This window comes from Triturus cristatus, chromosome 4_1 (genome assembly GCF_964204655.1).
Source record: "Triturus cristatus chromosome 4_1, aTriCri1.1, whole genome shotgun sequence".
NCBI classification, from domain to species: domain Eukaryota; kingdom Metazoa; phylum Chordata; class Amphibia; order Caudata; family Salamandridae; genus Triturus; species Triturus cristatus.
In genome coordinates this window covers 1,003,855,346-1,003,871,495 of record NC_140585.1, presented here as the reverse complement: position 1 = coordinate 1,003,871,495, position 16,150 = coordinate 1,003,855,346, and the positions used below count along the sequence as shown (strand labels likewise).

The window sequence follows — 16,150 nt, the reverse complement described above, 5'->3', positions numbered from 1 at the left end:
TGGCAAGCGATAATTAGGGCGGCATGTTTTAGGACATTTTTAGCAATTACTTTGTTTACTTAGTGCTATTAGTGATATCTTTTGTGCATCCAATGCTCTATTTAAACGTGCAGCACTGAACATTTTCAAAGAAGGCGAATCAGCGACATTCATTGGAGACACAACCTATTTGAAGACGTTTGTTTTACTGGGGTAAGTTCTGTGAACTGTTTAGTTTGTTTACTTTATTATAGTATAACTGGCAGGGTTGGCTAAATTATGCGAGAAAAGGAAAAATATGCAGGAGATGATGGTATGAGGCAAGTGTGGCAAATGTATAATTATGCGTACACCATATAAAAGCAAGTTGCAAAATGTCCGGTGTTGGGCGGATGGGTTCACTGTGCTGTTGCGTCGCCTGTAGGTGTGGTTATGAGTGCATGTGACTAGCTGGCGACATGTCCTTGTACTGTTACTTGCCTTTGCACTTGTTTATTTTTGCATATATATATAGCACGAACTCGACCCAAAGTTTATTGGAGCGCTTTACACGAGCACCATATTTACATTACACATTCAGGCACGGGGAGATCAAGTGATTTGCCCAGAATCACAGGATGTTGATGCGACCTCAGGGCTCAAACTCTGGTTTCCAGCACCAAAGTCGGCAGTTTAGCCGACGGACCACATCCTCGCCCTTGCCCTGCTGATTTTCAGGGACGGCTGCTCTGTCTTCACAAGGGTCGGCCGAACTATGACTCCTCTGCCTGACCTGGAACAGATCTGTTAGGTGTTTGTATTTATTTTTTAGTTTTTTTTATTTAGTGCAAACTCAATCCGTAGGTATTGGAGCACTTTGCATGTATACCACATCCATTATAGAAGGACACATTCATGTTTGGTAGGTACGTGGATATTAAGTTATTCATAACCGGCGGAGCCAAGGCTGGTCTCTCTACCTCTGTGACTCCGATTGCTGCTCGCGCCTCGTGTATAGCTGGTTTTCCTAGTTATCTGGCGAATACAAAAGCGGGCTTTGCTGTGTTTCTGTTTAAAGGCTACACATAAGGGGCTCAACTGATGGAATTGTAACCAGCTGTCCAACACAATACCGGCAGAAGGGCTCAGTGAGACGTACACTTGTAAGGGGCAGAGGTTACACTCCCGGCAAGTCTGCCTCAGCCTTCATTCTTCCGAGGTGGATCAATTGAATACCATTGATTGGGTAGTAGTTATATCTGTTAACCGAGCGTAGAAATGGAGCAAATTTAATACGGAGGGCTATTTGAAAAGTATAATTTTTTTCCAATGTGCCAGATGAATTTGTCTTTATGTTCTTGGGACTTATAAGAATCTTGTAGTGTGTACATCAGGCGGGTCATGTGTCTTTGGAAAACTAGCACCTTTTTGTGATATTGTAGTTGCATGATAGTTTCACATTATAATAGTGGGGGCTCAGATGTCAAACCTCCTTTCCGGGTGTTGGTCCTTGCCAGCAGTCATCACCTACTGTCAAAGACCTGCTTTTTAAAATGTATATCACCTGTCCACCTCCTTCCCCTTCCGGTACCCCCTTCACTAGTGCCCTCTCTCCCTTTCGTTTTCACCCTTCCAGCCTCTCTTCCCCCATTCTCTCTCGGTCCGCCATTTCTCTCCATGCCCCCATTTCTCTCTCCCTGTGCCCCCTTTCTCTCTCTCCCTGTACACCCCTTACTCTCCATCCCATTTTCCCGTGACCCATAGCTTTGGCTGCAGGTGAGTTGGCACAACTCCTGTGAGAGAAGTGTCTCTAGATTAGGTGGCACGTGCCCCTGCTGGGACCATGGTCAGGCGTGTGTCTGTTACACAGAAAACCACGTCTCCGTTAAACTGCAGTTTGAGAGTATTTTTGGTTATTGTGTTTATTTACTGTACCAAATGAATCATGGTGGAACCAGGACTCTTATGCCAGAGCATCCCAGGAATCCAAAAAGTAAAACTGAAAAAACACATTTTGGAGAAAAATCATGTGATGTTGCAGAAATCGCTTCATCTCTTAGTGGTGTTTAATGTAGGTTCATTTACAAACCCCAGCCATCATATAAGGTCTGTGAAATGCCTTAGACCTGGCAGAGTCTCTTGATGCCCATGAGCAACAGTAAAAAGCATGTTCACTGCTGAAGAGAGTGACCACTTCACCATTCATCCCTTTGTGCCTGCAAACAGAGCTGAATACTTCACCCTTTCACCACTTTGCATCTGCAAACAGAGCTGACCACTTCACCAGCTGAACAACATTTGCACAAGCGTCGCTGACACCCCGTACTACCGATTTTTTTATTGCATATGATGCCCCAATCACTTTAAGTACATTTGTTGTGATCGGTAGTCCCTGTCCCCTGCTATACATTCCATTGTACATTTTTAGATCCTGTTTTTTGTATTTTTATTCATCCATTCACACTCCTTTACGTTAAAATAGCCATAGCTTTACTGTACAGTTGCTAGAATAGCCTATAATATGCTATAGTGTGTAATCTTTAAATAATCACTCCACTGCAAACAAAAACATTGATAAAAAACACTGCCATTTACAATGCCAGTAGCTCCAACTGCAACAAATGCGAGACCTATTGCATTGCAAATGCTTGTTATCTCTACACTCTATCTTTGACACTGATTTTCTGTCTGTCCTTTTCTCTTTACGCCTTTCCTCCTTTTTGTTTTTCTCTCTCTTGCTCCAGATCAAAGACTGATAAGGAAAAGTAAGCGACAGTCACCAGAAATGAGTGTCGTGGGCCCAGCATGCAATGACTGGCTCAAATTAAGCACTGCCATCCCTAAAAAATGAACGCTGTACTCCATCACCTGCAACAATTGATGCACATGAAGCCCTGCCTTCAGTGCTCACAAACCATCCATCCAGTTTCCAAGCGTCAGAGGCCAATCCTTCGTTGGTCAGGCAGCCTGCAAGCTTTGGATAGAGTTTCTACTGCACATCAGGACTGTCTCCACGCAAAGCAAACTTCCTATTTGATTAACCAACGACAGGGCCGGTGCAATAAAACTTTTCAAGCACTGAATGCCTAAAAAATGTCTGCACTTTAAAGAAGTCCAGATGAGCCTATGGCCCTTGCTAGCCATTCTACTTTAGAATCGTGTTACTGCACTTTAGTAACTTGAAGTAATAAATGTGTCCCGTGAGAAGTGCCTTTTATTTCACATCATAGCGAGGTGATTAGAGCACACTGGCGGTCATCACTGCCTGCAGCACTTTGATGACAGCGTCACCATTGTCTGCTTTCATCTATTACTGTAGCCTGATGAAAAATCACTTGAACTAGAGGGACGCCTCGGCAGAGTGCAGAGGCGCTCTTCTCTAGGCATCAGACGTCATCTAAACTGAAGTGGCCCACTCATAGTGTCTTCGACCAGTATTTCCACAAATGTGTATCACCCAATCGTTCACTTAATACATAGTGAAGATAAATACGGTTTTCCAGATAGCAATATATGTGAATTACGTTTAGTGCCTTTTAATCCAAAATTAAAACCACGCCTCTTGGCATTATAATTAGTGGTGCACAAGACATTGCAGCAGGCCTTCCTACCCAATTACGCGAAATTAAAATTTACTTTGCGAAATTACGCGGTGTTGCGTTAGATGCAAATGACATTTGAAGCTATATTTGGGTGCAAAATGCATCATTGAATGCGAGGATGTATTTTGCTCTAAAAAAAAGCACAAAAAACCCACGCAGTAGTCACTCGCATTCTGGTCATTTGTGTAGTTCCTAAACCCTCGCGCAAAACTGACATAGCTGAATAGCATAATTTGGGGGATTTTGACTAATAAGCATTACACAAAGTTACCAGTAAGTGCGAATACACCCGTGTAACCGAAATTTTTTAAAGGCCTAATTATAATATTCAGTAATTTACTGGGGCTTGATTGAGCAAAGTGTCAATGAGAATCAAGTCACCTTATTTTAGCATATTGGTGCCAGCACGTATTATCTACAAAAAATATAGCCAGGAATTCTTCTTAAACCTTGGTGTGACTTCTTGTTTGCTTTTCTTTTTCAGAATATGGAATGGTAAAAGGCATAAAAAATGTAAACATGTAATCCAGTTTTATAAAGCTTCACAGTACTACTTTTTAAACTTAGGTTTGGTTTCTTTATCTATTCAGAGTCATAAGGTGGTAGTATGAAAAAAACGTAAAACTACTGGTGGGCTCGTATTAATCTTACACAGGCAGAGAGTTATTCTATTGGTGATGTTTCACGAAACGTCACTACTTATTGAATCTGATTCTGGGGAGCAAATGTCCCACTGGCACTGATCTTATTCACAAAAGTGCTTCTCTTACAATCTTAGAAGCCAAGATACCATGAGGAGCACTCTCCCCAGTGTTTGCAGATACATGAATTTCCGACTGTTGGATAAAAAGATAATAAGGAATTAAGTACTGAGATATGGCTGCTTGCGAAAATCTGTTTTACTACTGAGGACTGAACTTGCTTATGACTTATTAGCCCTGATGAAGTCGGTGGACATTATCTACGAGACGAAACATGTGTTGGCTGCATTCAGTTCAGACTGGCTGTGACATTACCTATTTGGAATTCTGGCGTTTGGAATAAAATAAAGAAATTAAAATAACTACGGACTGCTGGATCTACTTTGGAATGAACATTTGCTCAGGATAAGATTTAGTTGGTATTGCTTCTCTTGCAATGTCCAAAGCTGGGCCCGAGTACAGAGAATGTGTGGGATTTAAGGCCCAACAAGTGATTTCAGCAAGGTAGACAGACGCTCGCCTGGGTTAGCTCACACCAGCCATCTGTGTATAAAAGGTTGTAATCTAGATTTACCTGGAGAGGAAATCATCAGGCCCAAGCTATTGGCAGTCAGTTTTTGCCTCAACAGCAGCAGATCTGCAGGCACCAAAGCGGTGGTAACAATGAACCTTTGACATTCACAACTTTCTGGTTCCAACTTTTGAGGTAAAAGTTTAGCTTATTTTACTCATCTAAGCTACCTTGTATATATGATCACCCCCAACCACCCGGGGGTTAAAAAGAGAGATTTGGAACACAGGAAGGCAGCATTTATACAGCAATGAGTTCCTTACCATATTCTTGCACAGGCTGTGTCAATCAATATGAGGTTTGTGCATTAGTCCCACATGTTTTCCTAGGTTGGTTTACAGTAAAGCTTTTATCTGCACACTCCGGTGTCTGCACACTTTGCATACCCTAGACCTGACTGACACATCCATTTGCACTCGGTAAGCAGTTCGACAAGTGCAAGTGTCAGTGTTCACCACTGATTGGCTTTCACAAAATGTGACCTAGACATTGTAAATCCATATACACCCACCTAATATTGTCCCATAGCAGCATACGACTGCACAGTAGTAAATACGAGGCATTAGATGGGGAGTTGGCAGTACAATGCGTTTTTATCATTTAAAGTTTGGAACCTCTGCTGACACATCATTTAGTGTCCATTTGCAAACCTCTATTTGACCCTTTCCCACCCTGAAAACAGTCAAAGGGGTACTCCAGGCTAGGGCTAGAGTAAATCGTTTTCTAGGATGAGAAGGTAGGTGCAGTCAAAGTACAGAGGTACTAGCTTTCCGCGTTGAAGAAATGTGGATGCAAACAGGCATTTGCAATGCAATCGGTCTCGCCTTTGGGACCTTTTATGTATTTAGCTATGCAGCACATTAGCCTGGGTGCTGAAACATCTACTGATCTTTAACATGGAGGAAAAGTAAGCACCAAACTGTGTGAAACGCCAGGTATGAGAACACATGGAGAGAACTATTGCCTATCAGCGGAAAATGGTTTAGTCCAAAGCTCTGTTTTTAATATAAAATCAGGACCTTCAGTGGTCATATCACTGAAAATACAAGATTTGAAAAAAATATTCTTGTCTACGGGTGCTCGTGGAAGACAATTTCTATGGGCTGGAATCTAGAGAATGCTAAAGTGAATCTGGTATTTTACTGACCTATGCTGGCCGTTTTCTATCAAGAAAGTTAAAGAGAGGCAGTTGCCAGAAAAATTAAAATAATAAAGGCCCTCAGCAGAAAGCAATTCTGGTATTTTGCTGACCTCTGCCGGTTGTTTTCTATCAAGACAGTTAAGTAGAGGCAGTTGAACAGAAAAAAAGTCCCTAGGCGGAAGCAGACAGGTCCTAGGGCTGATCTCCAGCGCTCACAAAGAACATACACATATAAGTATATAATAAGTATATACTAAAGTATATACAAGAGGTCTTGAATGCTCGACCTAAAAAGTTAGGTGACTTTCTCAGACGTATGCCTGGACACTTGCGACTGGTGCATTTTGGCAGGCACGGCCCTGGAAAGGTTTGAGAATCTGAAAAAGTTATAACCTGCAAACATGGGAAAACGTGTCTCTGCGGGTGCAGATGAATGTATTTCCCATTGAATCAGGAGCATTCAGTTTAAAAGGTCTCCCAAAATCACTACTGCACTTTATTAGACGTTTTAAAGTGAAGTCATTTTTGAATAAGTTACACTGTTTAACTATTGGCTGGTCGCCAGGAGGGTTGTAAAACTGTTTGTTTACACTGTCAACGTTTTGTGAAGTTCCAAATTCTTAATTTTGAGAACACTGCGATGCTTAATTTTGCCTCTTCCATGTTATTCTACACATTACAGTGTGAATTTCACTAAATAATAAGATCGTTATCACCATATTACAATCCGGGGTTTGCAGAAATTTTGTCAGCAAGTCTAGTTTCTGACATAAAAAGTGTTTCAAAACTCACAAGTTGTCTTAACGTCTATAGAGCTTAGTGATGACGTTCAAAAACATTTAATTCTAACCTCTGCTTCCCCTCAATCTCCCATGAAGGATTCCTGGGAATGTGATGTCCCTTCTGAGACTTTTCAAACCTCGGATATGGAGACTGAAATTCTGCAAACATACTGTACCAGTGCTGAGGAACAACTTACTCTATAACAAAAAACAAAACTGCGTTTGCCAGCTAGCATTTTCATACTGAAAGAAAACTGATTCCCTTTCTTAATAAATGCCGCAATATAGAGTATGCTTTAAAGTGAAAAGGAAAGTCTAGTGGAATATTGTTTTTGAATGCCTAAACTGCCCCTTCCCATCCGATATCATGTAAACAATAACAATAAAGCGGCTGATTAAGATGTCGTGTGGAAACTTTCCGCCCGACACCGTCTCAGATTCGGGACTGACCGACTCACAGTCTGTGGTTCCACCCCACTGATTACAATGCGGACCGAACACTATTCAGTCAGAGTCCCATAGTTTCCTATGGGAGCCTGTATTCCGCCTGACAACCGGCCGTAACGCAGGCTCCTATAGGGATATGGGGGATGGTGGGTGTAAAACCCTGCACACTGTTGCGAGCACCCCATTGTGCCAGCCACACAGTGCAGGGTTTTACAGGGAGGTCCCTTAGGTACCCTCTCTGCCCACAACCAGAGGCCGCAGAATGAAGGGGTCCCTTCTAGGGGCCCCTCAAAGTAATTTTTCAACAGCCTTTCTGTGTTGGACCAGTCGACTCGGAAAGGCTGTTGGAAATGGGCATCGTAATCGCAAGGTCGGAAACGCTCTCCGTAAAGGTGTACGATGCGGTTCCAGCCAACACAAATTCTCAGAGAGCCAGTCAGAACCGATTTGGAATGACCGTGTGGTTAAAATTCCGACCGTGAACATCGTTATCGGTCGGGTGGATTATAAACCGACCAAGTTGGTCAGAAGGGTTCTGACACGGTCGAGGAGATTCTGACTTTTGGGAGGAGGAATTCGACGCGACATTGTAATCAGCCCCAAAATCTTTGTCACAGGGAGTTAAAATCTAATTTTTAGGTCTCGCGAGCCAAAGGCTCGAAGAGACATTTTGTATATGGGCTTCAAAAAGTGCTACCAGGCCAGCCTAGAGCTACAGTGCATGTGCGCGGGCGCGCGCTTGCACTGCTTACTTTCACTTTCTCGGCCGCTTTGATCGCGATCACGATCACTTTCACTTTCGCGGCTTTGCTGCGCAGACCCAGCCTCCTCTGCCGGCACACCCACTGTTTTCATTGATTCACCTTCAACGCCACTTGTTGCTTCTTACTTTCCTACCCTTTCTCCTCTACCTTCCTCTCCTTTTAATCTGCCTTCACCGTATATCCTTTGCTCTCCTCCCTTCCTTCTTTACAACCTTCCTTACTTTTTTCATCCTTCCTTCATCCGCTTTCTCGTCTATGCCTTCCATTCTTAAAATGTACGCGGAGTCTGCGCAGTGTCTGCGGGGCTCATGCGCTTCGTCCTCTCCAGCATCAGAGCGGTCTGCTTCAGACGGAGAACGGCTCTCACCCTCTTTGTCCACCTCCATTATTGTGCGTGGTTTTTGACATCCGCGTCACCACCCATTTGGCGATTCCTTCATATTTATCCTTGGATATCCCTTGTTTCCCTTTGTGTGTTTTTTTTTTTGGTCAGTCCCCCCAGGGCACAAGCAGGCATCCACTTCTGTCTTTTTTGCTCAGATCAGCTGTCCTGACAGAAGTGGATGCCTGCTTGTGCCCCGGGGGAACTGACACCAAAAACCGTATTTGGTCAACTTTTTGATGAGGAACGGGGAAGGGGCCTTTCATTGCTGTTATGATGTATGTTACTTTATATTCTCTGAGAAGATTCGACATTTATTTCAGGGAATGCAGAGATTTTTTCGAGGAGAAGTGAGCAATAACACCGCACCTTGTCAGTCTGTAACTGGGCGTTCATTATGAAAGAATTTAGATTATCCAGTCGCGATTCTATCTTCTTCACGTTCTTTGCCAGGGACTGTAATATTACAATCTGAGAGTCCATTTAGTCAGCATGCACCATTGCCACCTAGCCCATGGTTGTTAGTGTGGTGTCAATGACCGACCACCAGTTCTGTATCTGTAAGTTCATGACTGGTGTGTCAAAGGTGGACTTTTCGTTGTTAACCACTGAGCCAGGGTTATCCACCCTATCTTTCTGTACCAAAGGGGCTTTGTTGCACCTGAGAGATTCTGAGTCCAAGCGGGATCTAGGCTCCTTCTGAGACCCTCAAGTGGGTGAGTGATGAGATTGTTAATTTTTCCGTTTCGTTGTTTTTAATTTATAACGTTCATGACCACTATTACTTGACTGGAGGCCTAGTGGGTCCGTTACCGATAACAATTCTTCATCTCTTATGTACGGTTCATCAGGTCTAATGAAACTAAAGTCTGTGCCATTGTGTTTTGATTAGGATTGCACGCACACACACACAACCACACACACACACCCCACACACACACACACACACAACCACAACACACAACCACACACACAGAGAACCACACACAAAACCACAAACACACACAAAACCACAAACACAACCACATACAACCACAACCACACACACAACCACACACACACACAATCACACACATACAACCACACACACACCCCACCACACAACCACACACACACAATAACACAAACACATAACCACACACACAATAACACAAACACAACCACACACAACCACAACACACAACCAACCACACACACAACCACACACACACACAACCACACACACACACAACCACACACACACACAACCACACACAACCACACACACACACAACCACACAACCACACACAACCACACAACCACACACACACACACACCACTCACACACACAACCACAACCACCCACAACCACTCACACACACAACCACAACCACCCACAACCACCCACAACCACACACAAACCCCACAACCACACACAACCACACACAAACCCCACAACCACACACACAAACCCCACAACCACACACCCACAAACACACACACAAAACCATACACACACACAAACCCCACCACACAACCACACACACAAAACCATACACACACACAAACCCCACCACACAACCACACACACAATAACACACACACATAACCACACACACAATAACACAAACACACACACAACCACAACACACACAACCACAACCCACCCCCCCACACCCACACACACAACCACAAGCACACACACACACAATAACACAAACACACAACCACACACAACCACAACTACACACACAATAACACAAACACACAACCACACACAACCACAACTACACACACAACCACAACAGCACACAACCACACACACACAGAACCACACACAAAACCACAAACACAACCACTTACAAACACACACAACCACACACACACACCACCACACACAAACCCCACAGCCACACACACAAAACCACACACACATAATCACACAAACACACACCCAACCACAACACACACCCAACCACAACACACAACCAACCACAACCACACTCAACCACACACACACAACCACACAAAACCACACACACACACCACCACACACACACACACACAACCACACACACACAACCACACACAACCACAAACACACAATAACACAAACACACAACCACACACACAACCACAAACACAAAACCACAAACACAACCACAACCACACACAACCACACACGACCACAACCACACACACCCAACCACACCCACACACAACCACACACACAAACACAACCACACACAATAACACAAACACACAACCACAATAACACAGAACCACACACACAACCACACACAAGCACACACAATAACAGAAACACACATCCACACACACAACCACAACTACACACGCAACCACAACACACACACTACTACACACACAATCACAACACCCACACACAGCCACACACACAACCACAAACCGTTTTCTGGCTGTCAGCATAAATACGCTGTCACCAAACACGATGAACACCTTGGGAAAGTTTGTGAAGTCACCCCCAACTTTGAAACCCCTTGTTGTAGCGGAGTGTGTGCTGTACACATGGCAATACCTTGACACAGCGGACTGTTGCAAGGAATGCTTTGAGCCTCGGAGGCTGACAGACCTCAGTCTGTGCATTAGTTCACCCCGTCTTGGCACTGCATAAAAACAGGATGCCCACTGTCCAACATGAAGTGAGACATTGTGATCGGGGCTGGAGATGCTGTTTAGCAATCTGCTTAGAACATTGTGTTTCATTTAGGGCATTAAACATAAAGGAGCACTGGCAATGCTGATAAAATGGATTTCATTTTGAGTAGTGACTAAAACTTTTTAAAAAGCCTGCTGTACTGAAACAAGCATTTGCAATGCAATAGGTCTCGCAGTTGCAAAAGTTTCAGCTATTGACATTGTTCATGACCATGCCTTTTTAATCTATTTTATAAAACAAACACATAAATAAATGGCATTATCATTTACAATGCCAATAGCTAGTGTTGCATTATTATTAACAATGCCAACTGCTCACACTTTTATAATGCGAGACCTATTGCATTGCAAATGCTTGTTTACTTTGTGGTGATCAACTTTCGACCATCATGGATCTTCTACAGCAACCTTCCTGTGGCTTCATTGCAGTGATGTAGGAGGGTAGAGGGTGGGGTCAGTGATCTTTTGCACAATATTCTATTTGTACTTATGCACGGTGCTTTAAATGGGCAGGTACTGTCCGCTACTGAGTGCCTGCGCTTCTTTAATTTGAAAGGGCGAGTAACTGCACTTCTCAGCACTGCTTAAATAAATGTATTGAAAGAGTTCCAGCACTTCTCAGGAGCAAAAGGGTACTCTCGATAGTGAATACCAGCACTTCTATATTTACATTCAAGGCACTGCTTATACAACACTGACGAGGTGCTGAAACGTTTTACGGTGGATTGGCAGCACCCTGCTGAGCAAGTTTTTCTTGGGTGGAAGGATGTGGTTTGTGGAGAGGCCTATGTGGGGAGTGCTCGGTGTGGTTTGGTGTCCTGCATCCTGACCAGTGGGATGCTCTTATGGTATCACATGTGGCTGCGTTTAGGGACGTCAGCGACGTGTCACTGACCCCAGTCTTCTCCCATACATTTAATGCGAAGGGGCAGGTGACGGAATGGAGCCTCAGGTGAGGTCCTCCTTCAGGTAAGATGAACTGAAAGTGTGGATGGCCTAGACAGTGACAACCTGACTGCTGTCATCATTTTTTACCCAGAGGCCATTTTTTTTTTTAAATGTGTCAGTGATTTTGGATCTGGTGGGACAAATAAATGTAGCATGAAGCTGTCCCTTTAAGGGGACTTAGTATTCATTAGCTCTGCCCAGTGCCTTCGAGCGCAGATTTATCGCAGAACGTGCTCCTTTGCTGAATGCTGCTTCAAGGTGACAGATGTTGTTATACATGAAAAGGGCGGCGCATGAATACAGTTGTGGATGAATGCTGATTACGGGAGTCCTTGACTATCAAGCCGCACACATCACACAAAACTCCCATCTCTAGCGCGTGCCGCACACAAGCAATTAGCCCACTGCACATCCGACCGCCAAATGATCGGGAATAAGTTCTGAAGTCTCAGCTCTTCTGAGCGGAATTCAGCGTGACTACTAGTGTAAAATGTAGATTTACCAACTAGTACCTGGCGCAGGCTGTAAATGTATCACTGGTCACACGGTAGCCATGAATTTCAACCAGGAAGGGGCAAGAGCGAACACCACTGAAGTGAGACATAGTAATGATGTTAAGATTACTAATCTCAACGCTGTTGACCTCGGAAAGATGAATATCTGAGTCGACCCTATCTCCAGTTAGTTGCTCAGCTCACTGAGCTATCTCGCCTGCCTTGGAATAGAAAAAAACGCAGTCAGTTTGCAACTTAACTCTGTCCTGCTAAGCATCACTGCTACTTGCCAGTGGGAAATGTCAATTCATTTGCATATTAAAGGTCGTTTGCATAGTAAAATAGTTCTTTTTCGTACAATTGGCTCCTCGTGCTAACCTTCGCATGCATAAAACTCTTCTGCAAAATAGAAGGTTGAGCGAGAATCCCAAAATCTAACGGAAATGACATTTTCAACTGGCGCTGCTCAGTGCGTGGTGGCATTTCTGGGCTGGCACACGAGTGACTAATGCTTTCTGGGAAGCACGGACAGGTGTGTTCGACTCGGAGTGACTTTCCCAAGCTCATTAAAAGATAGCATCTCTAACGTGTCCAACGGAAAATGCAGATACGCCTTGATGGATGGAGGAAGAAAGCTCGCATGTTTAATTATTTTAACAGCCATGAAGGAATCAATAAGGAGTACAAAAACAGCTCGCGGTCAATACGCGAGCACCTAGAAAGAAGTTATTAAAACGCCATTACGTCTAGCGACGCATGACAGGAACCACGCAGGGACGTGAGGCAAGGAAGAGAGCCGCGGAAGAGCTAAGGCTGGACAAGACCTGTGCGGGGAGCGGGAAGTTGTGAAGGATGCTTAGCCTTTCTGTCTCCCACAACATGCACCTAGGAGGCCTGCGTGGAACTCAGCCTCTCATCCTTCACATGTCAATGACATAAGTATCACTACCTTGAGTTATATGAACTGTTCTAAGTGTCTCGGACAATTTATATTTGCAGTGAGCCATAGATCTAGTAAGTAAGAACACGAGACATTCGTGCTGAGCTGACCAGTCAGGTGGCTTCCAGAGTGAGTACTAAATGGTTCGAGGATACTTTTTGGAACTCTGCTTCACTGGACAATCAAAAGGTATGGCATAAGTTGGAAAGTGGCCAATTATGTAATGATAACGCCCTTTCGAACGCTCGTTAATGGTATATGGAAACGCGTACGCATTCTATCGTTAACTCACTGATTCCACTGTCGTGTAAGTGTTCAGAAAGATTTTCAAACACAGATTCCACCAAGTCCCTTACATCCCGACATTCACTTAAACTGACCCTAGAAAAAAATGCCGAAAAAACTCACTGCGGTGTTGGCAACGTAATAAGTGAAAGTCCACAGGAGTGCGAGGGGATGCTGGAGAAGACTATCCAATCCTGTGTGCGGGAGTAATTGCCCCCGCTCCTTCACTGAACTTGGCCCGTCCTGCCGCATCCCCATTGTACGCTGCCCCTGACGAGACTGGCAGGCTATTGGATTCCTCATACAGTCGCCCCTGCGCTCCCTCAGTCAATTAAATACCTTTATCGTATCTGATTTGTCAGTGTCAGTGTCAGACCTAATCTACGAAATCCCCACCAGCTCGGGAGTTTTAAGGGCGCTTTTTACTAAAATAGAAATACTGCTGTGGCTTGTGTGAAAGTAGGTGACGTGACAGGCAAAGGCAAGGGCGCGGGCGGGGCTGGTAAAAGTGCGCGTGCAATGTGCTGGGAGCCGCGCAGCAGGCTGCAACGTGTTGAAAACAGCGCTGTGGAAAGGGGGCACATGGGGGAAGGCACGGCAGCAGCTGTGGGTGCTACATTTAATGATGCCCAACACTGAAAGTGCCGGTAACTGTTTCTACCACCACACAATGATTTTTAAACATTGCAGCTGAGCCCTTCGAGGGAGAACTTACATCTCACGAGGATAGGTTTCATATGGGGAACATTGTACTATCATCAACATCACAGTTATGGTACATTACCCCACCATGTAACACACACTGTCCCCTGCCCATGTAATACTTGTCAGGCTTAAAAGAAAGCGCTGAAGGGGTAACACAACATCTAAGAAATACATACAGCGCCTATTCCTTATGGTCTGCTAAACTCAGACTCAAGGGGCACTATTTCCCTGTACGTACAAGTTCACATGGCACCCCCATACAATAACCGTCCAGCCGCCAGGTACTGTACCTTTAAGCCCAGCCAAACGCAGCACTGCCCGGCCGTACCCAGGCTCTCCCGAGCATCCCCGTCTCGTCTCTAGCTGAATCCCGGCGAAGCTGCAGCAGGAGCGGCTCCAGCCGAAGACGTGTCGCGCCGAAGGCAGGAGCTGGACCGGCTCGGTGCAGCAGAGGGATCCCGCGGCCTCACACCGGAGCGAGATAATTGGCTTTCAATGAAGATATGTAAACATCCATCATCCTGGCACGGGCGCTGGAGCTGGGAGCCAGCTCAGCTGTTCTCCAGCATGTACTAGTCTGGGAGCTGATGTCACACGCCATCATCCCCGGCTGCTTCCCATTGGCTTCCCCGGCAGTACCTGCAATCAGATCTTAACCCTGCCGTGTAAGTGACAGCTGAGAGGCCTGATCTCTGGCAGGGGCACAGGCGAGGAGGGGGCCGGGTGGCACTTCGTCCAGCTTGACATTTCAAGAACTCATAAAACCTGTTTAATCGGTCTAATTTAATAAGACCTAAGAAGGATGAAAAGGGATCCCAACCCAAAGCGTTTATTTTAAATTGAATTGACTGCTGTCTAATCTCCCAGAGTTATTAGACTATACTTTCCCAAAATATCTTCACTCATGAAGGTACGGACACAGTTAGTCCCATGGCAGGCAGTGGGGATGGGTCAGAACCATTCACATGCCTCATCATTGTCCTTGGGCTTGACTACCAGGCCAGCCTTGCTGGGAGAGAAAGGGAGCTGGCCAGTTTCTGGTCCAGGCTGCAATTCTTGAACCGGAACTGGGTTCGTGTCAGCCCCAGCGATCATCTAAACAGTGGCCCGGTGCCATGGGGCAAACACAGCGAGCTGAGCCCACAAGCATTCAGAGACCTTCACTGTGGGGGTGCAGAATGCCCTTATTTGAGTTTCGAATGTGATTTCTGCATAATGACTCACTTCAAGGGCAATATATGTTTCACTTTATGTCCAACAGGTGTTCTGTCTAGGAGAAATTAGAGGAGCACAGGTGGAAACTTACAACTGGCTGCTACACCCAGAAGCCCATCAGAGGAAACAAAGATGCACCCTTTGGAGTATAACTGCTCGAAAAATTAAAAGGCAAAGGGAGATTTTATAGCGCTTTTTACTTTCTCAGGCACTGGGTTTACTTAGATATACTGTTCTATATATACTCTTTAGAAATTGATAATGTAACTGTAAAATGTATGTATATAGAGCTTGCTACCCCTGACGAGGCGTTGACGCATTTTGCGGCAAGTAGCATGCTAGTCCGGAACTGGAGGTTAGAAGTAAAAAGGTAGTAGATTAGTAAAAAATGATATTTTTTCCCTTTCTTGAGGATTAGTTGTGGTGTGTTAAATTAGCGCTCATTGAGCTCTCACACATTGACTGTAATAGTTTTGAAAGGGATAGATTAATTGGAGTGGATTAGCAAAGAGAAGAAGTGATTTGTTATTGGGAGAGC

The 16,150-nt window shown here is 44.7% G+C and overlaps 1 protein-coding gene across 4 annotated transcripts in view; it reads right to left on the bottom strand.

The window, feature by feature from the left end:
- Positions 1 to 14,941, bottom strand: part of MGAT4C (MGAT4 family member C) — a 1,156,917-nt gene extending 1,141,976 nt beyond the window's left edge. For all 4 annotated transcript variants that reach the window (XM_085653923.1, XM_085653921.1, XM_085653924.1 and 1 more), the window contains exon 1: positions 14,688 to 14,941. The gene's annotated coding sequence lies outside the window, so the exon portion shown is untranslated. The remainder of the gene's footprint in view (positions 1 to 14,687) is intronic.
- Positions 14,942 to 16,150: the final 1,209 nt, after the last annotated feature.